This window comes from Trematomus bernacchii, unplaced genomic scaffold, assembly GCF_902827165.1.
Source record: "Trematomus bernacchii unplaced genomic scaffold, fTreBer1.1, whole genome shotgun sequence".
NCBI classification, from domain to species: Eukaryota; Metazoa; Chordata; class Actinopteri; order Perciformes; family Nototheniidae; genus Trematomus; species Trematomus bernacchii.
In genome coordinates this window covers 910458-925125 of record NW_022988082.1, presented here as the reverse complement: position 1 = coordinate 925125, position 14668 = coordinate 910458, and the positions used below count along the sequence as shown (strand labels likewise).

Below are 14668 nucleotides of genomic sequence, written 5' to 3'. Positions count from 1 at the left end.
CGAGGAGGAGGAGAAGAAGAAGCTGTGCTCGCAGAGATCCTGAGGGAGACATGTTTTTCTCCTTTCAACAGCAAGGACCTGAACGAGTGGATGGACTGTAAGGAGAGAGAAATATACACCGTGATGTCTCTGACCAACATGATGACAAACACCAAGATCATCTCATCTCAAACAGACCTGTACAAAGAAAGCTTCAAAGCAGAGGAGGCTGTGTGTTTTGTCTTCACCTCGCTGGGAAGTGATGAACCGTACCTCTCAACTTTATCAAACTACCTTCAACAAACACCCAAACCAGATGTGGCTCAAGATCCACATCCACCAGATCAATGGTACAACTCAAGAAAAGAAATGGAAGCAATGCGGCATAAAGCAAAGCTCTTCAGTGATTTTGCAGAGGCCAACAAGGATAACAAGAACATTACATTTCTGACAGTGGGTTTAGCAAACGAGACACAGAAAGGTGCCAGCATCCACCTTTATAAAGACGGCTTTCCTGTCAATGAGAACTTTGAGCCGCCTTCAAAGCCTGCAACAGTAACAGGAAGTGATATAAACCACAACAGTGTGACGCTGAACATTTCTCCACCCAGATTTGGAGCTGAGGACATCACCTCCTACTCTGTTGAGTACTGTGTCAGTGGAGAGGACGGCTGGAAACAAAAGACAGCATCCAAAGCTGAAGAAGTCACAGTGAGCGACCTGAGTCCTAACACAGAGTACATGTTCAGATGCAGGGCAGAGACACCAGTAGGTGCCGGGCCAGCCAATGAAGTCAGTGGATCCATTAAAACCTTACCCTGCAGCCCTCCTGGAAAACCCAACGTTGAATCTACCTCACGTGAGATATCAGTCAGCTTGGAGAAACCTGCTGAGCTCGGACAAGATGTCCACGTTTTGAGCTACATCGTAGAGTACGCCAAACCAGACCAACAGGTGAAAGAGGAAGATCTCCACTGGGAGCAAATGATGGCGGGAGCTGAGAAGGCGATCATTTCAGGACTTCAGCCAGAGACAGAATACGCTGTCAGGGTCAGGTGTGATTGTGGTGCAGCTGGAAGAAGCAAAGAAAGCATCGCTGTTAATGTCGGCACAAAAAAACCTGCACATCTTAAAGAATTCCTCAAAAGTCAAAGCAAAAGGATAAATTCTGAATCTCCCTCAGTTTACAAACTGCCTCTGACAGAAGTAGACATGGACGTTGATGGATGCCGGAGGTACAACTTTGGTGAAGAAAGCATGACACGAAATCGCACATTATGCTTCTCGGAGCAACTGGATCTGGAAAGTCCACTCTGATCAATGGACTCATCAACTACATAGTTGGTGTAGAGTGGAAGGACGATTTCAGATTCAAGTTAGTTGACGAGGATCAGTCGAGATCTCAAGCTGAGAGTCAGACCTCTGAAGTCACTGTGTACAAAATCAACCACCAAGAGGGCTTTAAAATCCCTTTCTCTCTGACCGTTGTTGATACTCCAGGTTTTGGAGATACAAGAGGAATAAAAAGAGACAAGGAGATCACAGAACAAATTCGTAATCTCTTCTCTTGCCAGAGTGGCGTCATTGAAATTGACGCTGTGTGTTTTGTAGTTCCAGCTTCTTTGGCTCGGCTCACACCAACACAGAAGTATGTGTTTGATTCTGTGCTCTCAATCTTTGGCAAAGATGTGGCAGAAAACATCCAGGTTCTGGTGACATTTCGCAGACGGCCAACGCCCACCAGTTCTAGAGGCGATCAAAGCTTCAGGCGTCCCATGTCCTAAAACAGAAGACGGGCTCCCAGTTCACTTCAAATTCAATAATTCTGCATTGTTTGCACAGAACCAGTCGTCTGCTGCTGCTGACTCGAGTGGAGAGGAGGAAAAAGGAAGCTTTGATCAGATGTTCTGGCAAATGGGGGCAGAAAGCATGAAGAGGTTCTTTGTCGCTTCTGATAAGCTAACAACTAAAAGCTTGACAATGACAAAGGAAGTCCTCAGAGAAAGAAATCAGCTCCAGATCTCAATTGAAAATGTGCAAAGGCAGGTTAAAGTAGGGTTAGCCAAGCTTGAGACGATTAAAGAGACAACTGAACAACTTAAACTGCATGAAGCAGAGAGCAGCAGAAATGAGAAATTTGAAATTGAAGTAGTCCTCATAAAGCCTTTTCAAGAAGATATATCTGGCACTGGAGACTTCATCACCAACTGTCAGGTGTGTAATGTCACCTGTCACTGGCCATGTGCATATGCCAATGATGGAGATAAAATGAAGTGTGTAGCAATGGGATCAGATGGAAACTGTACTCAGTGTAAAGGCAAATGTCATTGGAGTCAACATTTTAACCAAAAGTACAGATGGGAGTATAAGGAGGTTAAAGTAAAGCGAACAGTGCAGGAGCTGAAAGAAAAGTACCTGAAGGCCTCAGAGGCTAAGGGAACTGTTCAGGAAGTGATCGCCTGAATGAAGGTTCAATATCAGCGTCTTCAGACTGGAGTGGGGAATATAATGAAGAGGGCTGCTGAGTGTCTGAACAGACTAGGAGAGATCGCACTGAAGCCAAATCCTCTCTCCACTCCAGAGTACATTGACCTGCTTATTGAGGGAGAGGAATCTGAGGCCAAGTTAGGCTGGAAGGAACGAGTTGAGTACCTGATGGACATGAGAGGACAAGCAGAGCTCATGGGTAAAGTAGGCAGAGGAGAAGACCTGCTTCAAAGTCCTGAATCTCTAACAAAGGGAGAAAGAGGAACAAAATCAACATCAGTGCAGACTATGAAAAAGAGAAGAGCTGAAAAAGGCCCAGAAGAGACAAAGTATGTGAATGAAAAAAGGTATAAGGAAGGATTTTGAGTGATACTGATCAGGCCGAGGGGAGGAGGAAGCCAGAGGAACAGAGGAGTTAAGTCAGGATATTTTTTGTATTCGAACCGCATTTGTGATTTGCTGCTGATTTTTGTTGCTGTGTTGTAAGGCCAAAGTAATCTTATTCAGACCAAGTTAATTCTGCTCTTTATGTTATTTTCTTTGAGATTTGTAACTTGATGTGAATTTTGTTCATGATTTATTGTATTGTTGAGTGTCCTGAAATGATACGGTGGCTCCTGCTGGATGATACAATAAAACAATACATTTTTCAAAGTCAACTTTATTGTCAATCTCAGAATATGTTTGTAGACACAGAAGGATCGAAATACTGTTTCCCACAGTCCAGAGGTATAAAATAACACATTAAAATACAAAAACACTCAATAATTACAAAAAAACACAAAATAACCGTTTACTTCAAGTAAGCAGGATATATATAAAAAAAGATGATGTGCAAAAATTTCCATAGCAGCGTAAAAGTGACTGGTAAATCAGAATAATGGAAAGTTTATTTGAATCAGAACAACAGATATGAGAATAAGGAGATTAAAGAAGATCTATCAACAGCTGAAAGGAAAAAGTATAACTGTAAAATCTTGTATTTTTCAGATAAAGTTTGAATTTATTTCCATTGTAATCGGTTTACCCTGTTGTTTTAACCGGGTTATCAGCTTCCTGCTTATTTTAACATTTTTTTTAACTATTAGTTTTATAATCTTTGAGTTTTAAAAACATTATACCTGATACTGATGTGTATTGATTAACATTTACTGACAGATGGAGAAATGACGTGGTACCGAAGGTTTCTGTACGGACATTCCCAAATCAAAAGCCCTGGGTAAACGGTGAGGTGCGCGGCAAACTGAAAGCGCGCACTCTCGCGCACACAGCGGGAGATTTGGAGGAGTACAGGAAGTCTAGGTATGATCTCCGGAGAGCAATAAAAAATGCAAAGAGACAGTACAAAGAGAAGGTGGAATCTGACTTCAAAGGCTGTAACACTAGGAATATGTGGGCGGGACTAAGGACAATGACTGACTACAAAGGAGCAGCGGGGGGTGCTGCGGGAGTGTCTGCGTGCGCATCTCTCCCAGATGAGCTAAACAGTTTTTTTGCACGCTTTGAGAGCAGCCAGGCTGTGGAGGTACAGAGGGACCAGGAGCTACACTGCCCTTTTGTTTTAAATAGGGCAGATGTGTGTAAATCCTTTAAAAGGGTTAACCCACACAAGGCTCCTGGACCTGATGGCATCCCTGGCCGTGTTCTCAGGGTGTGTGCAGTTCAGCTGGCAGAGGTGTTCACAGACATCTTCAACAGGTCCCTGCTGCAGTCTGTAGTCCCCACATGTCTTAAACACTCCACCATCATTCCTGTCCCCAAAAAGACAATCATCACCTGCCCCAACGACTACCGCCCAGTAGCACTCACCTCCATCATAATGAAGTGCTTTGAGCGGTTAGTCAAATTATTCATCACCTCCTCCCTCCCTGAATCTCTGGACCCCCTGCAGTTTGCCTACAGAGCAAACAGGTCCACAGACGACGCCATAGCCCTCACCCTCCACACTGCCCTCTCACACCTGGACCCGAAGAACAGGAACACATATGTGAGAATGCTGTTCATTGACTACAGTTCAGCATTCAACACCATTGTGCCCTCCAAGCTGGCCATCAAGCTCAGAGACCTCGGGCTCAACAGCGCCCTCTGCGACTGGATCCTGAACTTCCTGACGGGCAGACCCCAGGCAGTGCGGGTGGGAAACATCACATCCTCCACCCTGATTCTTAACACCGGTGCCCCTCAAGGCTGCGTGCTCAGCCCTCTCCTCTACTCCCTGTTCACCCACGACTGCGTGGCCACACACAGCTCCAACACCATCGTGAAGTTTGCTGATGACACGACCGTCATCGGCCAGATCACAGACGATGACGAGACGGCATACAGAGAGGAGGTCGAAAACCTGACATCTTGGTGCCAGGAGAACAACCTCCATCTCAACATCAGCAAAACAAAGGAGCTGATTGTGGATTACAGGAAGCAGCAGGGAGAGGGACACGCCCCCATCGCCATCAATGGGACTACGGTGGAGAGAGTCAAAAGCTTCAGGTTCCTTGGGGTCCACATCACTGAGGACCTGACATGGTCTCTTCACACCACCACCATCACCAAGAAAGCTCGACAGCGGCTCTTCTTCCTCCGCAGGCTGAGGAGGTTCAAAATGGATTCCAGGATACTCTGCAACTTCTACAGGTGCACGATAGAGAGTATCCTCACTGGCAGCATGACGGCCTGGTACGGCAGCTGCACCGACCTCGATCGTAAGGCTTTACAGAGGGTGGTGAAAACTGCACAGCACATCACCAGGACGGAGCTGCCATCCATGGAGGACCTTTACTCCCAGCGGCTCAGGAAGAAATCACTACGGATTATCAAAGACCCCCATCACCCCCAGCCACAAACTGTTCTTTCTGTTGCCGTCTGGCAGACGTTACCGCAGCATCCGGGCAAGGACAAGAAGATTCGGAGACAGTTTCTTCCCGCGGGCAGTGAGACTGTTAAACAATTGAACTGTTGAAACAACATCAAACATTCAACTGCTACTCAGTAGTATGTATCTAATACCTAATATATATATATCATTCCAATAACTTGTATATAGACTCATACTGCACTATTCCACATCATAACTTTATTTCATTTTTATAACTATTACTATTTTTGTATTGCTCTTGCTCTTATTGTTATTATGTTATGTTATTATGTTGCATTGTTGGAGAAGCCTGTGACATAAGATTTTCAACTGCATAATTACTCTGTAGCTATGTCAGATTGACAATAAAGAACCTTGAACCTTGAACCTTGAATCATTAATTAACAATAAATACATTTTGTTACGCGTCAAATGTTGTCCGACCTTTAACTTCTCGCTGCAAAGTAACTTTTACTCCATTTACTTAAGAACTGAAGTTCAGTTTAGAGGTATTTTACTTTAAAGTCATACTTTATAACATTTTAGAAGAAACTATTTCATATTTTACTGCAGTCCGTCAGTGGGGTCCGTTCACACAGGCCAACATTGTGGAACAACTCTCTCACACCTCTTAAGAAATGATAAACTTGTCTCAATATAGTCTAGTTCACAACAAACTTAAACCATGACCTGAGTAATAAACATTTACTTCATGTATACATTTATGTTATTAGTACACTTATGTTCAGGAGCAGCGCTTCACCTCCAGCTGACCTCTAGTCCCCCAACCAGAGGTCGCGTCAACCGAATATATTCCGTCAATGACGGATTTTTTTTAACAATGACGGAAAAATCTGAAAGCAGTCCGTCATTTTGACAGAGTAGAACAAACTCGGAACAGAGCCAAAGTTTCCCCGCAGCGAGGCTCCGGTGTTATGCCGTGTTATGCATGCCCTCCAACAAGGAAATGATACCGTTTCCAAACCTAACTTTGCCGTACAAATCATTGAAATGTCTTTGAGTTTTGGCTTTACGCTGTGCGCACTCCCGCGAGGTGCAGTGGGCATGCATAACACGGCGCTAACAGTTCACGAGCGTGCTCTTCCCCCCTCATCAGAGTTGTGTAAAGGCCGACGGGTAATATTGGATTTTGACGGAAATGTTACGATCCTCTCCGTCAAAATGACGGACAGCGAAAAAGTCTAGCGCAACCTCTGCCCCCAACCCACCCTCACTTTCCTATTCATTCATCTGTTACGTCCCCACTAGGGGAAGAGGAAAGCAACATACACCAGTTGGAATTGGTAATAATTATAAAGAGTTTATTTAAATAGCAGTTTAACAAAAGGAGCCTGGAACAAACAAAAGTGGCCAAAAGGGCTTAAGTTTAAATGGGTAACCAACAAAGGGAGGACTCTAATAAGGGAGCCTACTTAAATACAAATAAATATGCACTAATCATACAACTAACAAAAAGGAGACTGTTCTGACACCATAGTGTATTGGCACCCCCTAGTGGCAAAAGTCGGTACTGTAGCTTTAAGGCACCAAATAGCGCGACTCTCCTTCTTGTGTTTTAGTTTACATAGCAAAGCCATGCAGAGCACATCGTAGCTCAGTTCTATGCCACAGATCATTTTGTTGTAATCCTTGGAGTAGATCTGTCTGTAAGTATACAAACTTACCTGTGTGCCAAGTTATGTGTTTCAAAAATGTGGTTTAGTTGATTGTGTGGTTTCAATGTTTAAGATAAGCTAAGCTAACTAGCTGCTAAGCTAACGGACATAGCTCATACTTAGCATAGGCTGTTGATTATACTGCACTCTGTTTGCATTGTGTTGCAGTATTATTTCAATTGTGTAACTTGTGTTGTATTTTTCTGTTTATTCTTGCAGTTTTACAATTTCAAGCCTCAGTAAATGGTCAAATCAACAACTGTCTTCTGAGTCTTTGTTCGCTATCTGCTAAACTATGCAGTGCGATGCATACGCAAGGGCATAATAGAGACTGTATGCAAACACAGCTATACTATGAGACAACAGTCAACATAATACTATCCTAATCTAACACATCTAATCACATCAATACTACACTAATTACGGACCACACGAGTTAACCACTGTTAACCTGTTAAGCCCGAGAGACCCCGGTACCGGGGCACTGCCGCAACATCTTGCAGGAAACAGTGTCTGAGGGCATGTTCTTTTAATAAACTATGAATGTGTTATATCCATGTAACGGGAAGAAAGTCATCTAACTGATCTTTTTTTTTTTTTTTTCAAAATAAAACCCACAATGCTAACACTGAGCCTCTGAATTAGCAACGAGCGAAAAATGCTAACAGATTACTGCACCGAAAATCACTCACAAAACCTTATTATTTATCTTTTCTTCACATCCATGACATCGTTTCACATCGTGAGGTGACACAGAATCGAAGGGTACCCTCATTATCACTGAATTATATGAAATCGCAACGTTATAAACAAAAACAGACATCAAAACAGGTGGCGCTAGGTAGCTAAAAATGCTAACATGCTTACCTTGGCTCTGTAGTCTCTCCAAAGTGGTCTTCAATGGCAGTAAAACGATAAAAACGCTGCTGAAGTTAATCCATAGGTTAATCCAATGTGTCTGTGTCCCTTTGAAATGATTTCTGATAATCCATGAGCAATGAGACTGATAATCCATGTTTTTCCGTTTCTAGATGTCAGAGCTAGAGTGTAGCTTCACTCTAATGCAAAATTACATGTGCAAAGCCCCAACCTTTTTGTTTCACAATGAGTGTGTGTGGGGGACTCCCCCTTCGATTCTATTGGCTCTAACGGTCAGAAAGAGGTGTCAACCATCAAAATCGACCAAGGGGGGCCAGAGATATGGAAAGAAAAACATTTACACCCAAATCACCTCAGAGGTGGAGTGTTTTTGGCTAAACCTCTCTAAAAAGGTCAAATTTCACTTGTTTTGCATCAATCTTGATACAAGGTACTTATTATATGTTGTACTTTGGATTCCTAAAGCTTTTAGTCTACCTTACCATCATCCAAGGGTAGTTTTCACTATAAGTAAAAAAGAATTTTTGGACGGACACTATCATTTACAGTTTTTTACTATGTAAAATCTGAATTTTCTTTAAAATAAAAAACATCTATATTGATTCTGACTTTTCTACATCCAACTCACAGGTTTATCATTACTTTGAGAAAAAAGATTATTAATTTAACCCTTTTAGAAGGGAAGATATGGTCATTTGTTCTGGGAATGTCATTTTCGAGCCTGAGACCTGAAAAACAGGCTCAGGGCTTAACAGGTTAACAGAATTTATCACAACCGAAGAGCACGTAGCGAGAGGCGTCTGTTCACATAACAGAGCCTCCCGGCTGATCGCTGTCCACAGGCTTTGTAGTCGTCTCCGGAAGGTGTGCGCCGGATGTGCGCGGGGATTGGAGCGCGTCGGGCCCGGCGTGCTCCAATCACAATCTTCGGGGGCGGACCAGGGGAAGGGTAGCCAATGACATCAGGGCAACCACATTTACATAAAACACATTCAAAACAGAGACATCCATTCCCCTTCCTACCTCGTCAATTCCCTCATCCCCTCATCCCTTCATCCTTACATCCCTTCATCCCCACATCCCTTCATCCCTCCATTCCTTCATCCCTCCATCCCTCCATTCCTTCATCCCTCCATCCCTTCATCCTTAGATCCCTTCATACTTAGATCCCTTCATCCCTCCATCCCTTCATCCCTCCATCCCTTCATCTTTACATCCCTTCATCCCTTCATCCCTTCACCCCTTCATCCTTAGATCCGCTCTAACCTTTATCCCACACTTAATGTATCCCCCCATTCCCTTCCTCCCTACATCCCATTGACCCTTCATTACCCTAAAGTGTAATGTTGGGTTATTTTATTCCAATAAAAGAAGTCCTCGACGTGTAGCAGAAGGAGTAGCTTTCTTTTAATCAATACAGGTTTGTACCTGCTTTTATTGCTACCAAATAAAACTGCAAATACAGAAATATAATGTATGGTAGTTAAAAGTATTGAATGTGTGACACATTGTTCTTGTTACTGTCCCTAATATACAGCCGTTAATGTTAGCTTCACTCAACATACGTTAGCTAACGTTAGCTTTAGAACATTGTACTGCACACAGAGCCCAGGCTGTTTAACGTGATGCTCTTATCTTTGTGTTAATATTTGAGGTTGTGGTGGTGATGGAGGGCTTTGTCACAGAGACATCTGAATGGCAGCCGTTATGCAGCGTTGTGCACCGCCCAAAGTTCAACTTGTTACCATTTTAACCTTGTTTACCCCTGACCTTTCGACAGGCAACCAATCAGAAGACAGCTCTGTTAAGCGGAGGAAGCTAGCAGGGAAGGTAACCATAGACTTAACTAGCTGTTTTCAACTCAAAGCGTCCTACCTCACGGTGAGCAAAGAGCAAATCTTGTGTCACTTGAATTCAGCTTTATAGTTCGGGGTATGGTCGGCCAGGGTTTGATATTAGCACGTAACTGACATAAGTGGGTTGAACAGATGAGTCAGGTTATGATGGTTGTAGCCGTAAATGTTAACTTCTACCCCAAAGAACCTGTGGTCAGCAGATACTAAGAACCCCTCACATTTATTAAAAGATAAATTCAGACTTGTTTACTGACTTTCCTGCTCTGCTAACTTTAGCTGTAGATTGTATTGACAGTGGTTGCATATTCTTCATACCAAGACACAACCATGCACGTCACAGGTGTGATCCGGTCCGTCTTCTTTTTGTGTTCAGTACTTTAATGCCTCGACTTCAGATAAAGGTGAACAGTTTATCAGAGACAGCATTTCTCTATTTCTCCCAATTCTCACTCTTTCTCTCTGTTTCTCTCTGAAGGAGAATCAACGATCTCAGGTTTTTCTCAACAAACAGCAGAATCTCTGGTGAGTTTCCTACAAATCTCAAACACACTGAATACTTCTGTTAGAACCACAATCTGATTTAAAGAAATCTCAAGGTAGGACTACTCTTTAACCTCTTAAGCCCTGAGCCTGTTTTTCAGGCATAATATTTTTTCTCAAAGTAATAATAAACCTGTGAGTTGGATGTAGAAAAGTCAGAATCAATATAGATGTTTTTTATTTTAAAGAAAATTCAGATTTTACATAGTAAAAAACTGTAAATGATAGTGTCCGTCCAAAAATTCTTTTTTACTTATAGTGAAAACCACCCTTGGATGATGGGTTAGTAGACTAAAAGCTTTAGGAATCCAAAGTACAACATATAATAAGTACCCTGTATCAAGATTGATGCAAAACAAGTGACATTTGACCTTTTTAGAGAGATTTAGCAAAAAGAAACCACTTCTGGGGTCATTTGGGTGAAATGTTTTTTTTTCCATATCTCTGGCCCCCCTTTGTCGATTTTGATGGTTGACACCTCTTTCTGACCGTTAGAGCCAATAGAATCGAAGGGGGAGTCCCCCACACACACTCATTGTGAAGAGAAAAGGTGGGGGCTTTGCGCATGTAATTTTCCATCAGAGTGAACCTATCTTTAGCTCTGACATCTGGAAACGGAAAAGCAGTTTTATTGCTTATGGATTATCAGAAATCATTTCAAAGGGACACAGACACATTGGATTAACCTATGGATTAACTTCAGCAGCGTTTTTATCGTTTTAATGCCATTGAAGACCACTTTGGAGAAACTACAGAGCCAAGGTAAACATTTTAGCATTTTTAGCTACCAAGCGTCACCTGTTTTGATGTCCGTTTTTGCTTATAACGTCGCAAATACGTATAATTCAGTGTTAAAGTCGGTGTCAATCGATTCTGTGTCACCTCACGATGTGAAACGATGTGTTGGATGTGGTGAAAAGATAAATAATAAGGTTTTGTGAGTGATCTTCGGTGCAGTAAGGTGTTAGCATTTTTCGCTCGTTGCTAATTCAGAGGCTCAGTGTTAGCATTGTGGGTTTTCTTTTGAAAAAAAAAAAAAAAAAGATCAGTTTGATGAGTTTCTTCCCGTTACATGGATATAAAACATTCATAGTTTTATTAAATGAACATGCCCTCAGACACTGTTTCCTGCAAGATGTTGCGGCAGTGCCCCGGTACCGGGGTCTCTCGGGTTAACAGGTTAAGGAAAACCAGAACTGGGATCTCTTCTAATGTCACATTTAGTGCACTGACTTTCTTCTCTTTTTTACAATTATTTACGATATTTCATTCATAACAAAAATAGACAAAAACCCATTGACTTCACGACGAGGCAACAGGAAGTGTTGAATGCTGACTCCCTTCCTGCAGCTCTCTTTTGCCATGTAAGGTATTAAGGAAGACTAACACACCTTGTTCTGATACATGAATAAAGGATCATTTACTTAAACTGTGATCTTGAAGTTTGTACTTTGTATTTTTATATTGCTCTTATCTTATCTCTTGTGCTTTAATACCACCTCTTCAAATCAGTCAAAGTCAACGTTAATGTCAATCTTACTCAGTTTGTGTTTACAGACAGAGAGATCAAAATGACGTTTCCAACAATCCCGAAAGTAAAATGATACAGTATACAGATATGTATACAAATATTTATAAGATATGTATATCCTATACACAGACACTTTTACTCATATGCACACATTAAGATAACAAAAAAAACACAACAATCAATATATACAAAATAACAGTCACTTCAATATCAACACTTTGGTGCAAGATTGTCCATAAAATGTGCATTTATTGCAGATTGTCCATAGCAGCGTAAAAAAAGTGTCTTGTGCTGGATTTGAGTGTCAAATCAAATATCAAAGATATCTCAAACATACTGAATACTTCTCTTAGAACCACAATCTGATTTAAAGAAATCTCAAAGTAGGACTACTCTTTAACCTGTTAAGCACCAAGCCTGTTTTTCATGTTTCAGGCTCGAAAATGACATGCCCAAAACAAATGACTACAACTTAACTTCTAAAAGGGTTATATGAATAATTTCTCTTATCAAAGCAAGGTTACATCTGTGAGTTGGATGTAGAAGTGTCAGAATCAATATAAATGTTTTTTATTTTAAAGAAAATTCAGATTTTACATAGTAAAAAACTGTAAATTATAGTGTCCGTCCAAAAACTATTTTGTACAGATAGTGAAAACTACCCTTGGATGATGGGTTAGTAGACTAAAAGCTTTAGGAATCCAAAGTACAACATATAATAAGTACCCTGTATCAAGATTGATGCAAAACAAGTGACATTTGACCTTTTTAGAGAGGTTTAGCCAAAACCACCCCACCTCTGAGGTGATTTGGGTGAAAATGGGTTTTTTTCCATATCTCTGGCCCCCCTTGCTCGATTTTGATGGTTGACACCTCTTTCTGACCGTTAGAGCCAATAGAATCGAAGGGGGAGTCCCCCACACACACTTATTGTGAAGAGAAAAGGTGGGGGCTGCGCGCATGTAAATGTAAAGCAGAGTGGAGCTAACCTCTCCCTCTGGCATTTGGAAACTAAAAAGCAGTTTTATTGCTTATGGATTATCAGAAATAATTTCAAAGAGGGCACAGATACATTGGATGAACCTATGGATTAACTGCAGCATCGTTTTTTTATCGTTTTAATGCCATTGAAGACCAGTTTTGACCAAGGTAAGCCATGTTAGCGTTTCTAGCTACTTAGCTCCACATGTTATGATGTACGCTTTCGTTTATAGCGTCGCAAATGTTTATCACTGAGTGTTGAGGAGGGCACCACTAGATTCAGTGTCTCCAGGAGAACAAAAACGAGTGGTTGGCTGTGCATCTAGGATAAGTAATAAGGGAGTTAGAGTGAGTTTAAGTGCCGTTTTAGGTTAAATGTTTTCGCTCGTGGCTAATTCAGAGGCTGAGTGTTAGCATTGTGTTTTTTTTTTGGAAAAAATAATTAAAAAGATCAGTTAGCTGATTTTCTTCCCGTTACATGGATATAAAACATTTATAGTTTTATTAAATATTAAGATTTCTTAGACGTTGTTTCCTGCAAATGACGCGTTTATCCGCCCGGTACCGGGGGGGGCCGTGCGTAACAGGTTAAGGCAAACCAGAACTGGGATCTCTTCTAACGTCATGTGGTGCATTTTTTACTATTTACGATCTTTCATTCACACCAAAAACACACCAAAAACCCATTGACTTCACGACGAGGCAACAGGAAGTGTTGAATGTTGACTCCCTTCCTGCAGCTCTCTCTTGCCATGTAAGGAATTAAGGAAGACTAACACACCTTGTTCTGATACATAAAAAAAGGATCATTAACTTAAACTGTGAGGTGGATCTTGAAGTTTGTACTTTGTATTTTTATATTGCTCTTATCTTATCTCTTGTGCTTTAATACCACCTCTTCAAATCAGTCAAAGTCAACGTTAATGTCAATCTTACTCAGTTTGTGTTTACAGAGATCAAAATGACGTTTCCAACAATCCCGAAAGTAAAATGATACAGTATACAGATATGTATACAAATATGTATAAAATAAGGTCTGTCTAATGGACAGGGCAATATGCATTGACACAGCCCATGTATCCTCCTTCATGACCCCCAAACTATGTGGGTGTGATCCCCAGGGCCCCAAGTGTCTCTTTACCATGTAGCAGTGCAAGACTTCTAAGTACAAAAACCAAACATTGTCCAATCGTCTCCAAACGGATCCACTTAATCCTCGGGTCGGATGCGCAACACGGTCCGAATATCAGCATCCTGGCCCGATGTATCGTGGAGATACGGCCCTGTACATTTAAAATACCTGAATTGGTTCAGTAAGGTATTTGAAGTAGATGGCCACTTCAAATGCATTAGTGCAAAATCTGGGGACTTTGAAGTGGACAGTCCACTTCAAATAGCTAAGCGCGTAGTCCCAGGTATGCCAGTACACTTTGCATACCTAGCGGACTAGTCTCGGGGATGCGAGGCGTCCGCTTCGCGTACTGAGCTGAGGGATTTTCGGGTATATGAAGTGGACGCCCTGTGGTGGATTTTGGGGCGAAACACGCGAGTGCCCCAGAGAAAAGCCTGAATTTTTGCAGCTCGGAGGCGAAAGGGCCCTCTGCGCGGAGGGGGCCTGGGTAATTTTGCCTTTGTACGTAAGAATGCTAAAATAGACAGCCAAGTCCAGAGACCAAAGTGAGCAAAAATAATTTTGATCAAAACCAGACCAAGACCAAACAGAGGCTAGCAAGACCAAGAGGAGATCTATCAACATACCTGAAGACAGCTGTGTTTTTATATCTGAGATGATCTCTCAAAGCAACCTGGTCTCATCAGAATGTATTATGGTGCATTATTTACCAATTTTTGTTCTCAAAAAACAGTGCATTGTGTGTAATACAACTGT

General features: G+C 41.8%; 1 protein-coding gene across 1 annotated transcript in view; it reads left to right on the top strand.

Moving 5' to 3' along the window:
* LOC117474907 (stonustoxin subunit alpha-like) overlaps positions 1-14668 on the top strand; it is a 70606-nt gene that overhangs the window by 2960 nt on the left and 52978 nt on the right. The window lies entirely within an intron of this gene.